This window comes from Hyperolius riggenbachi, chromosome 3, assembly GCF_040937935.1.
Source record: "Hyperolius riggenbachi isolate aHypRig1 chromosome 3, aHypRig1.pri, whole genome shotgun sequence".
Classification (NCBI taxonomy): Eukaryota; Metazoa; Chordata; class Amphibia; order Anura; family Hyperoliidae; genus Hyperolius; species Hyperolius riggenbachi.
Window position 1 is genome coordinate 19302481 of NC_090648.1, and position 17571 is coordinate 19320051.

General features: G+C 45.5%; 1 pseudogene; it reads right to left on the reverse strand.

Moving 5' to 3' along the window:
* Positions 1 to 12065: 12065 nt before the first annotated feature.
* On the reverse strand, positions 12066 to 12994 carry LOC137561876 (olfactory receptor 1f45-like; annotated as a pseudogene).
* Positions 12995 to 17571: the final 4577 nt, after the last annotated feature.

Genomic DNA, 17571 nt, shown 5'->3' on the forward strand with positions numbered 1-17571 from the left:
CCATGTGCATCTGTTTAGAATAACTTTTCGGCACTTTGCATTTGAAAAAAGTACTTAAAGGAGTTGTCAGGCAAATTTAAATAAAATAAATGCTACTTACTTACTACTGCGCCTGCGCAGTCCGCTCCGGCCCACGTGGCGGTGATTGACAGCGCCGATCGCACAGGCGCAGTACAGGTCGCTCTGACATCATCGCCGGGGACCGGGTCGGAGCTCTGGCAAATGTCTGCGGGCAGAGCTGCGGCGAGGGAAGGCCTGGGAGCTTGGGGCTGGAAGAAGCCCTCTGTAAGTAGCGTTTATTTTATTAAAATTTGCCTGACAACTCCTTTAAAAGTAGGTGGAAAGGAACTATCAAAAGTATTTTGAGAACTTTCTTGCTTGCTGGGCATTTTATTGGCAAGTTTGAAAATATCACTTTGGAGAAAAAAAAGGAGAAAAAGTGATCTGAATATGGACCAAAGTGAATTGGATCGGACCTTTGTATAATCTATATATCTATTATAATCTACAGTATCTATCTATCTATCTATCTATCTATCTATCTATCTATCTATCTATCTAGCTATCTAGCTATCTATCTTCATCTATCTAACTCTATCTATCTAACTCTATCTATCTATCTATCTATCTATCTATCATCCATTATCTATCTGTCATCCATTATCTATCTATCTATCTATCTATCTATCTATCTATCTATCGATCGATCGATCGATCGATCGATCGATCTATCTATCTATCTATCTATCTATCTATCTATCTATCTATCTATCTATCTATCTATCTATCTATCTACCTACCTACCGACCTATCTATCTATCTATCTATCTATCTATCTATCTATCTATCTATCTATCTATCTATCTATCTATCATCCATTATCTATCTGTCATCCATTATCTATCTATCTATCTATCTATCTATCTATCTATCTATCTATCTATCTATCTATCTATCTATCTACCTACCTACCTACCTACCTATCTATCTATCTATCTATCTATCTATCTATCTATCTATCTATCTATCTATCTATCTATCTATCTATCTATCATCCATTATCTATCTGTCATCCATTATCTATCTATCTATCTATCTATCTATCTATCTATCTATCTATCTATCTATCTATCTATCTATCTATCTATCTATCTATCTATCTATCTATCTATCTATCTATCTATCTATCTACCTACCTACCTACCTACCTACCTATCTATCTATCTATCTATCTATCTATCTATCTATCTATCTACCTACCTACCTACCTACCTACCTATCTATCTATCTATCTATCTATCTATCTATCTCTCTCTCTCTCTCTCTCTCTCTCTCTCTCTCTCTCTCTCTCTCTCTCTATCTATCTTAGATCTGAATAGTGTTTTTAATGATGGACAGTTGACCTGATTTACCCTCTAGCTTGCACATAACTCTTTGGTTTGCTTTACAAAGTTAAACACACTGGTTGCATTGTTTGCTTATTAGAAAACGTAATAATCATATAAGAAAACTCTTAATCACCAGATATCTTGTGTGATATTCTGCTGTACAGAAGACTCCCTATGGGGATTCATTACAAAGCCTAACGTAAATAATTCCCAGTGTTTGTCATAATGTTACAGAACAGCTATGTCTGGTTTACAAACACAACAGGGAATTTACAAGACAATCAGCGTCTGAGCCGGTGTAAATATTACATTATTACTGTAAAAGCAACATTAGAAATTATTTCTGTCTGTTTCATCAACAGGAACCTTATTGGCCACCGAGGGACTCTCTCCCGTTACACTGAGCTGCTCTATTACATTTCTATATTTGCCATTGATAGTAATTCCCAATGATGTCCTGGCTGGCTCGTTAGTTTAGTAATGAGCTGTGTTCTGCTAATGATCTCCTCTGCCTGGATCTGCACCTGAGTCTGTCTCCGAGGGCTTCTAAGAGCAAAGACACACGAGATATTAATTATACGTGCCAATCTGTATTTCCTATTCCATTAACAAAGCAGAGAAACAGTACAGTGATAGCTTTGTATAAAGAAATTAACACTTTATATCAAAGTGCAGATTTAATGCATTTTTTAAAGAGAACCCGAGGCGGGGTTCTCACAATGCTAGCTGCATACAGAGGCTGGGTCTGTCTATAGAGCCCAGCCTCTGTTGCTATTTTAATCCCCCCTAAATCCCTCCTGCGCTCTGTAATCCATCATAAATCACAGCCGTGCTGTTTGGGCCGTGTTCATCTCTTTACTGTCACTCTCACCGCTCCCCCCGCCTACTGCATAGCTCCGGTCCCTGCCTGCGTCCCTTCCCTCCAATCAGCGGCGAGGGAAGGGATGCGGGCGGGACCGGAGCTCTGCAGGAGGCGGGGGGAGCGGGGGGAGTGACAGTAAAGAGATAAACACAGGCCGCTCTGACAAGCTGCATGTCAGCAGCGCGGCTGTGCTTTAGGGGGAATTACGGAGCGCAGGGGGGATTTAGGGGGAATTGAAATAGCAACAGAGGCCGGCTCTATAGGCAGATACAGCCTCTGTATGCAGCTAGCATTGTGAGAACCCCGCCCCGTGTTCTTTTTAAACTCCATTGAAATAAATTGTCCCAAAATTAAATAAGTGAAGACACGTATTTACATATTTTATACCACATTTTGCATTACCGTATACATAACCCTACCTATTCACGTGTATAATAATAAAACTTTTATGTACAATAATCCCTCTTCCTAAACGTCAAAAGCCATAAGCCAGTGGGCAAATACGTGTCTGTTTCCAAGCATGTGCAGTATTACATCTTCCGCATTTACACACTTACATTTTTGCTCAAAATATGTTTTTTAAAAGTTTATACAACGTAATATACAATATTAACAAACACACTGCCACAATTAAGAATATATTTTAAAACTAGCCCTGAATCCTACTTATACATTTACTATAATATTTTGAAATATTTAAGTGAATCTGATGCCTTTTTTAAAATAATAAAAAGATATTCACCTAAGGAGAGGGAAGGCTGTGAGTCCTGAAGAGCCTCCCCGTTCTTCTGCCGGGTCTCCTCATTCCCCCGCAAGCTCCTCTGTTTGTATTTCCCGCCAAAGACCGGAAGCTCTGTACTGCGCATGTGCGAGTGCGCGAGAGAGAGGGTGCTTGTGCATGTGCAGTACGGATCGGCCGCTCTTCAGAAACCAGAGTGCTTTCAGAAGACTGCCGAAGTCTTTCCAACCCGGAAGAGAGCTCCACAACTATTTAGCTGGTTGTGGACTGCTAACAGGGGAGCCTGCTTCAGGGGAATGTGGACACCGGGAGAACAACTGGAAGGCTCGATAGGACCCAGAGCCTTCCCTCTCCTTAGGTAAGTATCTGTTTTTTTATTTTTAAAAAGGCTTCAGAATCCCTTTAACCACTTGAGGACCGCAGTGTTAAACCCTCCTAAAGACCAGGCCATTTTTCTGTAAATGGGCCACTACAGCTTTAAGGCTAAGCTGCAGGGCCGCACAACTCAGCACACAAGTGAACTCCCCCCCCCCTTTCCTGCCCACCAACAGAGCTTTTTGTTGGTGGGGTCTGATCGCTCCCCCAGGTTTTATTTTATTTTTTTTACAAATATTTATGATTTTTTTTTTTGAATAAATGGCTCTGGGTTCTATAGAGCCTTCCTGTTACTATCACTGTCCTCTTATTTCAGCGGCATCACTGCCGTTCCAATCTGCCACCACGTAAGGCTTCAGAAGTCTTAGGAAGCCCGAGTGCCTGCAAAGACGGGCAGCTACATACTGCACACTCAATAGAGAACGCTAGCACGGGCACAGTATGGAGCCGCCCATCTTCAGGAGCACTCAGGCTCCCGAAGACTTGTAAAGTATCCCACGGCAGCACATTGAAGCATTGGACTGATTGGTCGGATGCTGCTACCAAGGGTGTTAGAGCTGGAATGAGGGGACCGTAAGACGTCCGGGAAGGCTCTATAGGACCCAGAGCCTTCCCTCTCCATAGGTCAAAATCTTGTTTTTTTTCAGTTTACATTAACTTCAAGCCCATAAGTATATGGAGAGAGACAATTTTTTCCTGTCATTTTTGTTATGTACAAGTGAGAAAACGCAGAAAAGCCGCCACCTGTGCCAAGAGCAAGGCGGCTGACTCCGCGTCCAACGCGGCGGTTTGTACGCATAGACACGCGTCTGGTAGTATGGTGGAATGTGGAAAAGCCGCCACATGTCCTGACAGCAAAGCGGCTGTTTCCGCGTCCAACGCGGCAGTTTGCATGCAGCAGCGTGCGCTTGGTGTGGCTGGGTCTGTTAGTGCACATAGGCAGATGGAGAGCTACGCGCGCGCGGACCTGAACTCAGGACCTTTATACCAGCAGGGGAAGTGTCAGCTGATCAGGAAGATCAGCTGATTCCTGCAGGACTTATGATTGGCTGAATGGTTCGGGCGGGACGGCAGAGTCCAGCAACTACATATTCTGCTGCTTGTCAGTTGCTGGTTGTCTGCCATTGCTAACAGTTGCGTGAAGGCACTCAGACCATAGTCAGATCCTTACAGTGTGTTTGAACTAGGTGGACCTGGGAATTCACACTTAGCCAGATTCTGTTGATAGCTTAAAGTACTAATTGAATTGTATTATTTGTTAGACCAGTTCCAGGGTGTTGAGATCAAGGCCCTCACACCCCAGACTAGGAATACTGTATATCTTCTGTGTATTCTCTAGCATAGTTCCAGGGTGTTGAGATCAAGGCCCTCACACCCAAGATTAGGGAACTGTATTGTCTTTGTGTTACATTCCAGACTAGTTCCAGGGTGTTGATGATCACTGAACTCACACCTAAGACTAGGCATTGTACATTATCTGTTATGACCTTCTGCTTTCCTGACCATCCCTCTGCTTTCTGATTCAGTACCTTCGCATATCTGTTATCACGTTGCCAAACCCTGCCTGTCTTGGATACCGAATCAGCCTTCTGTCTTTGTACCTTATCTGTCCGTCTGTTGCCGACCTGGCCTGTCCGACCTCGAGAACTATCTTCCCTGTTTGGAGATAGTTCACAGACCTGTCAGTGACACTTCACCATTGGTGTCACACACACTCTGGTCCTTCCCACTCTCAGCCTGGCTCCGCCCCTTGGGGAGCATCAGACCGTTGGAAGGAACCTGTTCTCTGAGCAGTATCTCTTACTGCCTGGCACCCTCTATACGGGTGCGCTCCTCAAAGTATTACTGTTGCACCAAACACTTACACTCTCTCAGGTGTCTAGGAGTTAGACATATCTGATTATTGACGATTCCGCAGATCCTCAATAATCGGGTATATCTGTATTCTTGGGGATACTGCAGATCGCCAAGGATCAGATTCTCTCTCTGGTTGCTGACACCGATCGTTACAGAATGGCAGACCGAACCCAAATGGACGCACTGTATAGCCATGTTGAAGTCCTGACCACCGCGGTAAACCAACTTTCCGCGGCAGTTTTGAACCAACAGACCCAGATATGTCAGATATTTGGGGCTATTTCAGAACTTCAATCAGTGCAATCTCCTCTTAGCACAGACATACGTATGCCTGTACCTGAAAACATTTCTGGCGACAGATCTGATTTTCGGAATTTTAGAAATAGAGTGTTATCATACTTTGAGTTAAGGCCTAAATCGTCTGGAACCGAGGCACAGAGAATTATGTTCGTTAAGACTCTGTTGTCAGGGGATTCCCAGACCTGGGCATATGGTCTTCCTATTGTGCATCAGGCCCTGACCTCGGTCGATGAATTTTTTGAGGCTATGGCTATGATTTACGATGACCCGGACATCGCTTCGACTTCTGAATGGAAGCTCAGGCTTCTGCGTCAGGGCAAGAGTCCGGTAGAGAATTATGCTGCGGAATTCAGGAGGTGGGCGGTCTCGGCTAGATGGGACGAATTCGCCCTCCTAGACTGTTTTTTGGCCAGATTGTCAGACACTATTCATGAGGTAATGATAGGTCATCCTGAGCCTGAATCATTGGATGAGGCAATCTCTTTGGCCATGCAGATAGATCGCCGGTTGCGCCGCCAGAGGCAGATTCGTGGTAGAGTGGCCAGAAGGTCTATCTTACACGACTCTTCTCGGTCTCCCTCACCCCCTGGCGAACCTATGCAAATTGGGTACACAAGGTTGAGTCTGGGGGAAAAGAGTCACAGGAGCCCAAAAAAGAATGCCTTACATGGGTCCACCAGGCCAGACAAATGCTATCGCCTAGGGTTAGTCAAAACCATAGGTGAGCAGGGTTCATCCCTGAACGACGGTCGGCTGATCCTTCCTTGTTCGGTTACGTGGGAAGGTCGGACCAAGTCCGCAGATGCCATGGTGGACTCGGGTTCGTCCACAAAACTCATAGAGATACGATTTTGCCAAAAGTTTGGGGATACCGTTATCTGCACCCGATCGGCAGATTTCGGTCACTGCAGTGGATGACTCTCCATTGCGCAGTGCCCAGTTTCTTTCCCAAACCCCCCTACTGTCATGTTGTTTAGGGGCATTGCATGAAGAGAGTTTACAGTTCCTGGTCCTGCCGATGAAAGGCTCTGCTGTTGTTCTCGGTATGCCCTGGTTACAACTTCACTCTCCACTGATTGACTGGGCTTCAGGACAGCTACTGGACTGGTCAGCCCATTGTCATGAGCACTGTTTGAAGAAGGGGGAGGTGGATAAAACCAGGATACAGGTCGTAGGAAGGGCAGGACAGCGTACAGATATTTCTAATGGTTCCTGTTCATCACGATTACCTCTCATGCATAAGCCTGATAGCAAAAGCCCCAAAGCAGACGCTTTAGACAGGGGTTTTGGGCCCAAAACCATTCTACCACCGAAAAAACAGGCTGACAAGAAATCATTTCCTGTGTACCTGCCCGGGTCAGCGCTGCATGTGGATTCCACTCCCTCCCTCCCTGGGTTGACTGATGGCCGGCCTGAGTATGAGATAAAAAGAAAATTCTCTAACTTACATCCTGGAAAGCCAGGAAGGAGATGTCCGGAATCCACTCCTCAGGGGGGGGGAGGGGGGGGGGGTACTGTGAGAAAATGCGGAAAAGCCGCCGCCTGTGCCAAGAGCAAGGCGGCTGACTCCGCGTCCAACGCGGCGGTTTGCACGCATAGACACGCGTCTGGTAGTATGGTGGAATGCGGAAAAGCCGCCGCATGTCCTGACAGCAAAGCGGCTGTTTCCGCGTCAAACGTGGCGGTTTGCATGCAGCAGCGTGCGCTTGGTGTGGCTGGGTCTGTTAGTGCACATAGGCAGATGGAGAGCTACGCGCGCGCGGGCCTGAACTCAGGACCTTTATACCAGCAGGGGAAGTGTCAGCTGATCAGGAAGATCAGCTGATTCCTGCAGGACTCATGATTGGCTGAATGGTTCGGGCGGAGTGGCAGAGTCCAGCAACTATATATTCTGCTGCTTGTCAGTTGCTGGTTGTCTGCCATTGCTAACAGTTGCGTGAAGGCACTCAGACCATAGTCAGATCCTTACAGTGTGTTTGAACTAGGTGGACCTGGGAATTCACACTTAGCCAGATTCTGTTGATAGCTTAAAGTACTAATTGAATTGTATTATTTGTTAGACCAGTTCCAGGGTGTTGAGATCAAGGCCCTCACACCCCAGACTAGGAATACTGTATATCTTCTGTGTATTCTCTAGCATAGTTCCAGGGTGTTGAGATCAAGGCCCTCACACCCAAGATTAGGGAACTGTATTGTCTTTGTGTTATATTCCAGACTAGTTCCAGGGTGTTGATGATCACTGAACTCACACCTAAGACTAGGCATTGTACATTATCTGTTATGACCTTCTGTTATCACTTCGCCAAACCCTGCCTGTCTTGGATACCGAATCAGCCTTCTGTCTTTGTGCCTTATCTGTCCGTCTGTTGCCGACCTGGCCTGTCCGACCTCGAGAACTATCTTCCCTGTTTGGAGATAGTTCACAGACCTGTCAGTGACACTTCACCATTGGTGTCACACACACTCTGGTCCTTCCCACTCTCAGCCTGGCTCCGCCCCTTGGGGAGCATCAGACCATTGGAAGGAACCTGTTCTCTGAGCAATATCTCTTACTGCCTGGCACCCTCTATACGGGTGCTCTCCTCAAAGTATTACTGTTGCACCAAACACTTACACTCTCTCAGGTGTCTAGAGGTTAGACATATCTGATTATTGACGATTCTGCAGATCCTCAACGATCAGGTATATCTGTATTCTTGGGGATACTGCGGATCGCCAAGGATCAGATTCTCTCTCTGGTTGCTGACACCGATCGTTACAGTACATTACCACAATAAATTTTAAATGAAACAACTCAGATGCAGTTGAGGTGCAGACTTCCAGCTTTAATTCAATGGGTTGCAAAAAATGCAAAGACATGTGAAACATTGATATTTTACATTATCTGGAATATTATCTATGCTTTGACCTTATGCAAGTCTTTATTGATGATCATTTTTGTTTGACCTATTGTTTGTATCTGGGTTTTACTTCTATGTTATGCTTTGAAACAATAACAAGTATTAAAGGGTAACTGTAACGATTGGTGTCAGCACACAGAGAGAATCTGATTATTGATGATCTGCAGAATCATCAATAATACAGATGTATACTCGATTATGGTTGATCTGCAAAATCACCAATAATACAAGTATGACTAACCTCTGGACACCCAATAAGTGTAAGTGTTTGGTGTAACTGTAGGATATCTCCCGAGAGGCGGGAGACACAGACATCTTGGCCAGGAACCACCTGAGGGGCAGGTGGTCCTCGGCTGTGCAGGAACTATCCCCTCGAGAGAGGAACTAGAGAGAACCTGACCACCCATGATACTAGGATCAGATGTTGACTGTACTGCAGCCAGGGGTTCCAAGGAGCAGAAGCCACTGGCTGTGAGCAGGCCGGACTCTCTGAGGAGCAGGAGTCCTAACAGCTAACTGACACTTGGTGCAGTAATGTCACAGCTAGTACAGATAGACTGAACACTCTAGGGATGAGTGACAGTCTGGAGGTTCGGGCAGGCCAGGTCGGCAACACACGAGCAGATAAGGTACAGAGACAGAAGGCTGATTCGGTAACCGGGTACAGGCAGGGTCTGGCAACAGGTAGGCAGATATGCAGTGGTACCGAATCAGTAAGCAAGAGAGAGGTCAACAGAGCAAATAGTCATAACATATATAGAACAGAGTCCTAGCCTGGGGTGTGAGGTCCTTAGTCTCGACACCCGGGAACTAGCCTAGAGTATAACACAGTAATGACACAGTATTCCTAAGCTTGGGTGTGAGGTCCTTGGTCACAACACCCTGGAACTGGTCTAAAGTATAACACAGCAATGAAACAGTATCCCTAAGCTTGGGTGTGAGGTCCTTGGTCACAACACCCTGGAACTGGTTTAAAGTATAACACAGCAATAACACAGTATCCCTAAGCTTGGGTATGAGGTCCTTGGTCACAACACCCTGGAACTGTCCTACGGTATAACACAGCAATGACACAGTATCCCTAAGCTTGGGTGTGAGGTCCTTGGTCACAACACCCTGGAACTGGTCTAAAGTATAACACAAGCGTAATCTGGCTAAGTGTGAATTCCCAGGTCCTCCTGGTTCTAACACACTGTGGGAACTGACTGGTCTGAGTGCTCACACGTTAGTATTCACAACGGCAGACAACCAGCAACTGACAGGCAAGATGTATATACAGTGCAGCGCTCCTCAGCGCCGCCCAGCACCACTCAGCCAATCACCCACTGCGCTGGGATCAGCTGATCGTCCTGATCAGCTGATTCCTCTTCTACTGGCATAAAGGTCCTGCCTCCCAGTGCGCGCGCTTAGCTCTCCATCTGTGTGCACTAGAAGGCTCAGACAAACCAGACGCATGCTGCTGTGCGGAAACCGCCGGTCTGAATGCGGAGACAGCCGCCCCGCTGCCAGACCGTGCGGCGGCGTCTCCGCAATCCATTACAGTAACATTTATATATTTTTTTTCTCATGCATTTTTGATCAATTCAAGATGGCATCAGAATTGTAGAATAATAATAATAATAATAATAATAATAATAATTTGCTATGTATGTAAAGTGACATTCACAGCAGTTCGTTGCAGTGCAGTATTACAGCCAATGTGTAATTCCTGCACTGCAATGATACCTCTATGCAACGTTCATAGTGCAGCAGGTGCATTGTGGTATAATGGAGTGCAAAATCCCTGTGATCCTAGCACATCAATTGTCATGGTGAGGCACACTTTTCATTGACTGTATACTTTACTATATACATATTCAGATAATGTGCAGCACGCCACTTTCCCATCCCATTGCATTCCTGGTGTTACAGGGAACCCAACGCCTACTGTGAACCTGGCCTAAGAAAGTGGGGAAGGGAGCCCTGGGGACAACTAGACTGCCAGGGATATCGGGGGGCTCCCTTTTCCAGTCCAAGAGACCAGACGCATCAAAACCTGCTGGACCAAAAATATGAAATGCTCAGTTCATCCGCTCTGCATTAAAGGATACCCGAAGGGACGTGTGAAATGATTAGATAGACGTGTATGTACAGTGCCTAGCACACAAATAACTATGCTGTGTTCCTTTTTTTCTTTCTCTGTCTGAAAGAGTTAAATATCAGGTATGTAAGTGGCTGAATCAGTCCTGACTCAGACAGGAAGTGACTACAGTGTGACGCACACTGATAAGAAATTCCCCTTTTTATCTCTTTCTTGCTCTCAGAAGCCATTTTCTGCTAGGAAAGTGTTTTATAGTTGGAATTTCTTATCAGTTGTTGGCAAATCTTTGGGGGTGATCTGGGAGTAGGAAATCCCTCTCGGTTTCTGTAATCCAGTTGTTGGCAAATCCCAGAAGCATCAGATCCTTTAGTTGGTTAAGATCTTTAGGTGTTGGATCCTCAAACATGAAAAGGAAAAATGTTTTTTAAACAGGCAGTTAAAAAAAAAACATTTTTCATTTCCATTTTTAAAATTGATTTTCTCAAAAACTACAAGGTCTTTTTAAAAATAATTTTTGTTCCCACTATTCCCCTCAACACACATATGAATTTTGGGGATGATAGCATGTATGGGGACTTTGCTATTAAGCATTTAATTGGCACAAAATTACGCAGAAATTACAGTTCCCTATAACATTTACAAATTGAATGAATTATGATTTTACCAAAATTTTATGATGCAAAATTAGGATTATGTGAAATTTATGTTGCTAATTACAGTATGTTATCTTCTTCAAGTAGAAGGCATTTGCAATAATTCAGCTTTCAGTGAGCAAGTTTTGTTTGCCATAATGCAGCACGTTCAAATATGCAAATAATCTCTTTATGCCCATGAAAGCACGGCAGGCACACATCCAGAACAGCTAGTGAGCCTGGAGTTTCTACATTTTACAAAGCAACACCAATCTAGCATGCATACAGCCTGATTCAGACTTTCTGGTCCTCATTAGTGCATGACATGGATTGATATGGCTCTATGGGATAGGGCTCTTTTAGCCCCTTAAAGTAAACCTGAACTGAAAATTAAAAGTCAAAATAAACATACACAGGCCATACGTACCTCCCATGTAGTCTACTCCTCAATCTCCTTCTCCTTTCCCGCGTCCTGTTTGTCCACTGTGATCAAGGGAATTCTCCATCCTCCATTTTGAAAATGGCCATCACCCCATAACAGCTTTCTGGTCAGCACACTGTTAAACTGTAACATCGCACACTTGAGCCATAGGGGAAATATGGACATTACCTGCCACACCAGTTGTCCTCTCAGCTATAACTGACAACAACTGATATATTTCAGTTCTGACAAAATGTTGTCAGAACTGGAAGGGATCATTGTCAGAAGAAATTGGTGAAAATGGTGAGCTTCTGAGAGAAACTGATGGCAAGGTAACTATTTAATGTTCATTTGAAGTTACCTCATGTGTTTATTTTAAATAATTGTACTCAGTACAGGTTCCCTTTAAGGTTTGTCTCTTTTTTTAATGTTCTATTTCCACCTCAATCGTTTCCAATCCTCTCTCACCCTTTCTCCTCAATTCAGAAAATCCAGAAGAATTTCTGATTTATCACTTTAAAATCTTTTTTAAGGTTGTAAAAGCATCCCAGATATCTTTGTTTCTTAAACTGTAAACTAGAGGATTTAACATAGGAACTACAACAAAGTAGAGCATGGCCAACACTCTGTCTTGCTCGTTTGTCTCTAAAAACTCAGATTTCATGTATAAAAAGTAGCTTGGCCCGTAGAATAATACCGCAGTTTTGAGATGGGAGGTGCAACTGGAGAAGATCTTGAAGCGTCCATCACTGGACTTGATCTTCAAGATGGTGGAGATAATAAAAACATATGAGATTATGGTGAGCACAAATGGTAGAAAGGCAATAATTGTACTGTATATAATTGTATTGTATGAAAAGTTTCCTACTTGTTGTGTCACTACTGGAAATGGAAATGAGCACATTTAGGTCACAGAAGAAATTGTTGATATCCCGAGAAAAGCAAAATAGTAACTCAACAGTAAGTAAAATATGAAACAAAGAGTTCAGAGATGCTGTCACCCAGGACCAAATAACTAGAGAAATGCAGAGTCTGTTGTTTATTTTGATATAATATAGCAAAGGCTTACATATGGCCACATAATGATCATACGTCATTGAAGTCAAGACAAAAATTTCACCAGCAGTACACAACATTACAAAGAACATCTGGGCCAAGCAGTTCTGGAAGGAGATTGCATGATCTTCAGTTATTGTAATGAGAAGTAGTTTTGGGACACAGGTTGAGGTTGTCCACAGCAGCAAGGTTGGATAAGAAGAAATACATTGGAGTGTGCAGTTTGGGAACTGCATGGACTAGAATTATAATAGTGAAATTTCCAAGCAAGGTTGCCAAATACATCAACAAAACTCCAATAAAAAGGGAAAGCTGTGCTACTCTAGGAGCTGAAAATGCTAAGATCTGAAACTCATCTGTGCTTTGATTTGGACATCCATGCATGCTGTCTACTTAGGTAAAAAAAAAAGAAAAGAAAACAGAAAAATAAAGAATGTATATTTCCTGTAATGCTAGTGCTGACATTTCTGGCCAGCACTAGGTGGCCATACATCTACAGAGGGCCACTAGATCGACAATCAGATAGATCCCTCTCTGACTGAATCTGATCAGAGAATCAGGGAGGGAATTATTGGTTGCCCACACACTGATTTTCTGTGGAGCTGCTGCCAGCTTGCCAACTGACTGGCCATCCAGGTCTTTCCCATCTGTGATTCCCCCATCAGCAGAGCTCTCACCTGTCCCACTGGCTCAGGTCCTCACCTGTCTGAAGGTTTTACTCTGCCACAGGGCTTCTCCTCACTGTGTCTTGACCCCTGTATCATCTGACAAAAGGTGTAGTTGAAACACTAGAGGTCCAACAGCATACATGCTGGACCTCTAGTGTTTGAACTACAGCTTTAGTCACAGGGAGAGAAGACACAGGGAGGAGGAGTCCCATGGCATGAAGTAAATACACTGGAGATGGGAAGATGCAAGCTTGCAGGAAAGGTGAGAATAGCTCTGTTGCCCAGGGGCGCCTCTAGCCATTTTGTCACTCCAGGCGAGAATACCTGTGGCGCCCCCCCCCCCCCCCCCCCGTCTTCAGCAACATGAAACACCCCTCCCCCCGAACCAGGGAAATGGCAAGGGACAAGCAGCCCTAATGTGTTTAAAGAAGCCTACGGTAAGTATTGTACCAAAGACGCTGCTCGTCTCTGGTACACTTTAAACAAAAACATTTCTTTGTTACATCTGCTACAAATCTTAAAATAAATCATCACTTTTTCTACTTCCTGCTTTCATGTAAGCAGACATATTGTTAACATCCTGTGCTTTCTAATGAGCTTATCTGCCGTGGCATGGCAGTCAGGTGACACAGGGAGGATCAAATTACAACTTGCAATTAGTAATAAATGAGGGGGAATGAAACAGGCTATATCTAAATACATACAGGGTGCATCTCTCCAAGTTTTCCTTCTGTTCTGTATAAGAGTTCAGGTCCACTTTTTTTTTTATTAATGCAGCAGCAAGAAGTGATCACAACTTTAGCCTACTATGGGCATGGGCTTACCTTAGGCTGCCTCAGCAGCACTCCTAATGCAGCCACTTGTTTGGGGGGTCCGGGAGGGGAAGGGGGAGAGAGAGAGCAATACACATGCAAGGCCGGCCAAGGGGGGGGCTCAGCAGGGGGCACAGACACAGTAGCCGTGCAATCTCCCTGTCCCCTCAGGCATGCGGCGCCAGCCAGGAGAGTCACACTGCCTTCAGGCGGGGGGCGGAGTTAGAGGCAGCGTCGTGCACACACACAGTAAACAAACTGCGGCTGCTGCTAGGGAGAGGGGCGGTGGGCGGGCAAGGTGATTTGGAGGAGGTGGAGTGGGCGGGACTATCTCTCTTTCCAGCAACTCTATTGGCTGGGCCTGGGCGGGGGGGGGGGGGGCGTGCATATAAGCAGCAGAGCACCACGTGGTGTAAATAAACCACGATCCCCGCCAACAAGCAGCTGATTTTAATAGCGGCGATCAGCTGCATGCAGTCAAACCCCCCTCCGCAGCAGCGTGCCCGGCACCTCCCTCTCTTCATGCCACCTCAGGCACCCGCTTGTAGTGCCAGCTGGTAAAGGCGCCCCTGCTGTTGCCAACACTCTGTGTTAGTCATCATGAAACTGACTTTTGCTAGCAGCGCGGAGTCAGAGTTGGTGGTTTCATAAGCTGAGGAGTTGGATGATTTTTGTACCTGCTCCATAGCCCTGCAATAGTTGAGAAGTCAGAGTTGAGGAGTCGGAGTTGAACCAATTTTGGCTACCTGGCGTGTTGGTTTCATAAACTAAGGAGCCAGAGTCAGAGTTGGAGTTGGATGATTTTTGTACCGACTCCAGAGCCTTGGAAATCAGTCAGTCGGTCATCATTTGGGGCATCCAGTTCTAGCAGATTTGTTCAAAGTGAACAAATCTGCTGAGTATTGATGGGTAAAATCATCTTGTGTATAGCCACCTTAACTCATGATGTCATCTTGACCTACTAATGCCAATGGTTAGGTAGTCCATTGAATTTATCTGTATTTTGGGGGGATATGGGAGAAAACCCACTCAAACTCAGGAAGAACAAATCAACTGAGTATAAATATCAGCATGGATTATATTGTAGAGCTCCCCAGTAGAGATGGCCCGAAACTCCGATCTTCGGTTCGCGAATTTCCGCAAAACGTTCAGTTTGCGCAAACTTCCGCGAACCGCGATAGACTTCAATGGGGAGGCGAACTTGAAAAACTAGAAAAATTTATGCTGGCCACAAAAGTGATGGAAAAGATGTTTCAAGGGGTCTAACACCTGGAGGGTGGCATGGATGAGTGGGATAGACGCCAAAAGTCCCGGGGAAAATCTTCATTTGATGCAAAACAGCGTTTTAAGGGCAGAAATTACATTGAATGCTAAATTGGGGGCCTAAAGTGCTTTAAAACATCTTGCATGTGTATACATCAATCAGGGAGTGTAATTAGTGTACTGTTTCACACTGACACACCAAACTCACTGTGTAACGCACCGCAAACAGCTGTTTGTGTTGTGACGGTGGTGCTGTTTGTGTTGTGACTGGTGCGCACCGTGGCGAGAGTGCAGGTGATAGCGGTTTCCAAGCCCATATGGTCGCCAGGCTGAGGTGATTGTCCAGCTGATCGAATTTGGTCTGTCCACAATGAAGCAGAGACCTTATTATCTTGGGTGTGCCCCCCCCGAGACACTCATGTGGCCGGTGGTCATTGCTTCATTGTGATACACAAGCCCCTTCACCGCAGCAAGGTAATGATCACGAAGGGGAATTGGCACATGTGCATGCCTTTTGTTTTGTTGTTGCAGCCGCAGTGCAGCCAAAAAAATTAGGCAGGCATGTACATGCACCAGAAAAATTAATATAGTGGCCTCTGCTAGCAGCGGCCTTAAAAATTCGAGAATCCACCTGGAGTCCTGGACCCTGTTGGTGGTGGTGGAGAAGGCAGTCAAGCGGTCTGCGGGCAGAGATGCTGTGTGGGGAGCTACTTAGTCTTGGGGCAGGCAGTCACACGGTGTGCAGGCAGAGATTCTGTGTGTGGGGACTGACTTAGTCTTCGGGCAGGCCTGACCGTGCTTTGCAGATCACGTGGTCAGATGGTCCCTTGACCCAACGTTGTGTGCCAGAGATGACCCCACTTGCCTTTCAACATCACGGTACAGTTTGGGTATCGCCTTTCTTGAGAAATAATTGCATATCTTCCACTGCGGTGTATGGATTTGCTTTTGTGTGCTGCTTTCCTTCAGGTGGTCATCCCATTGCAGTTTGTGCTTTGTAATCATGTGCCTTCGTAAGGTTGTTGTCCCTATGTGAGTCTTGGTCTTTCCACGGCTCAATTTTTGGTGGCAGAGAGTACAGATGGCATTGCTCTCATCTGAGGCAGACACACACAACAATTTCCACACTGCTGAGCCCTGTGATGATGGCACTTTGGTGGTGGTGGCCGACTGAGTGTTAAGTGGGATGCCAGAATCAGAGCAGGAGGAGGAAAATATGTCACGCTTCCATGCAGAAGCTGAGAAAGATGAAGTGTTCTGTGTTAAATAGTCAACTATGTCCTGACAGTATTGGGGGTTGATGGCACGTGCCTTTTTCTGAACACTGTACTTTGGTCAAGGGCCACACGAATCATGACAGTGCGACCTCGAACAGACCTGCCAGGTGGCCTGCCTCTGCCTTTTGTTTGGTCCATATTTGGGGGGGATGAAGTGAAAGGTATGCACTGACTTGACTAATACAATGTGCAGTCAGTCACACAGGTGCAGTTAACAGGTATGCATGGAATGATATATCACACTGCGTGTGCCCACGTAGGTAGGCGGATGCACTGTGAACAACAGGTAGTAGGTATATGCAGTACTGGGTATTACAATGTGCACCTGTCACACACACAGGTAGTCACTGAATGTGCTGGGCCTGGCAGTGGCACACACACAGTATGGATTATCAAGGCTGTCTATGCAACACAAGTGTCAGTGGGATACACAGAAAAAAAAATAAAAGATCACAAGAACAAAATTAGCTCTCAAAAGAGCTGTTGTGGGATGCTTTTTTAGCAATAAGAATCAGCAAGGAGCAAGCTAACAAGCCTACAAGAGCCTAACTAATCTTTCCCTATGAGAGAGTCTGCACTGCAGCAGCTGTCCCTTCTCTATTTACTGCAGGCACACGAGTGAGTAAAATGGCCGGCGATGCCTGCCTTTTATAAGGGGGGGGGAGTGGCTCCAGGAGGGAGTGTAGCCTGATTGGCTACAATGTGCCTGCTGACTGTGATGTAGAGGGTCAAAGTTGACCCTAATGGTGCACTATGGGGGCGAACCGAACTTCCAGAAAAGTTCCCTGTTCGCCACGATCGCGAACCACGGAAGTTCGCTGGGAACCGTTCGCTGGCGAACCGTTGAGGTCATCTCTACTCCAACAAACACAATTGCTAACTTCCAGCTACAGCAATCTCCTGCCTCTATCTGGCCAGCAGACGCCAGTCAGCCAATTCAG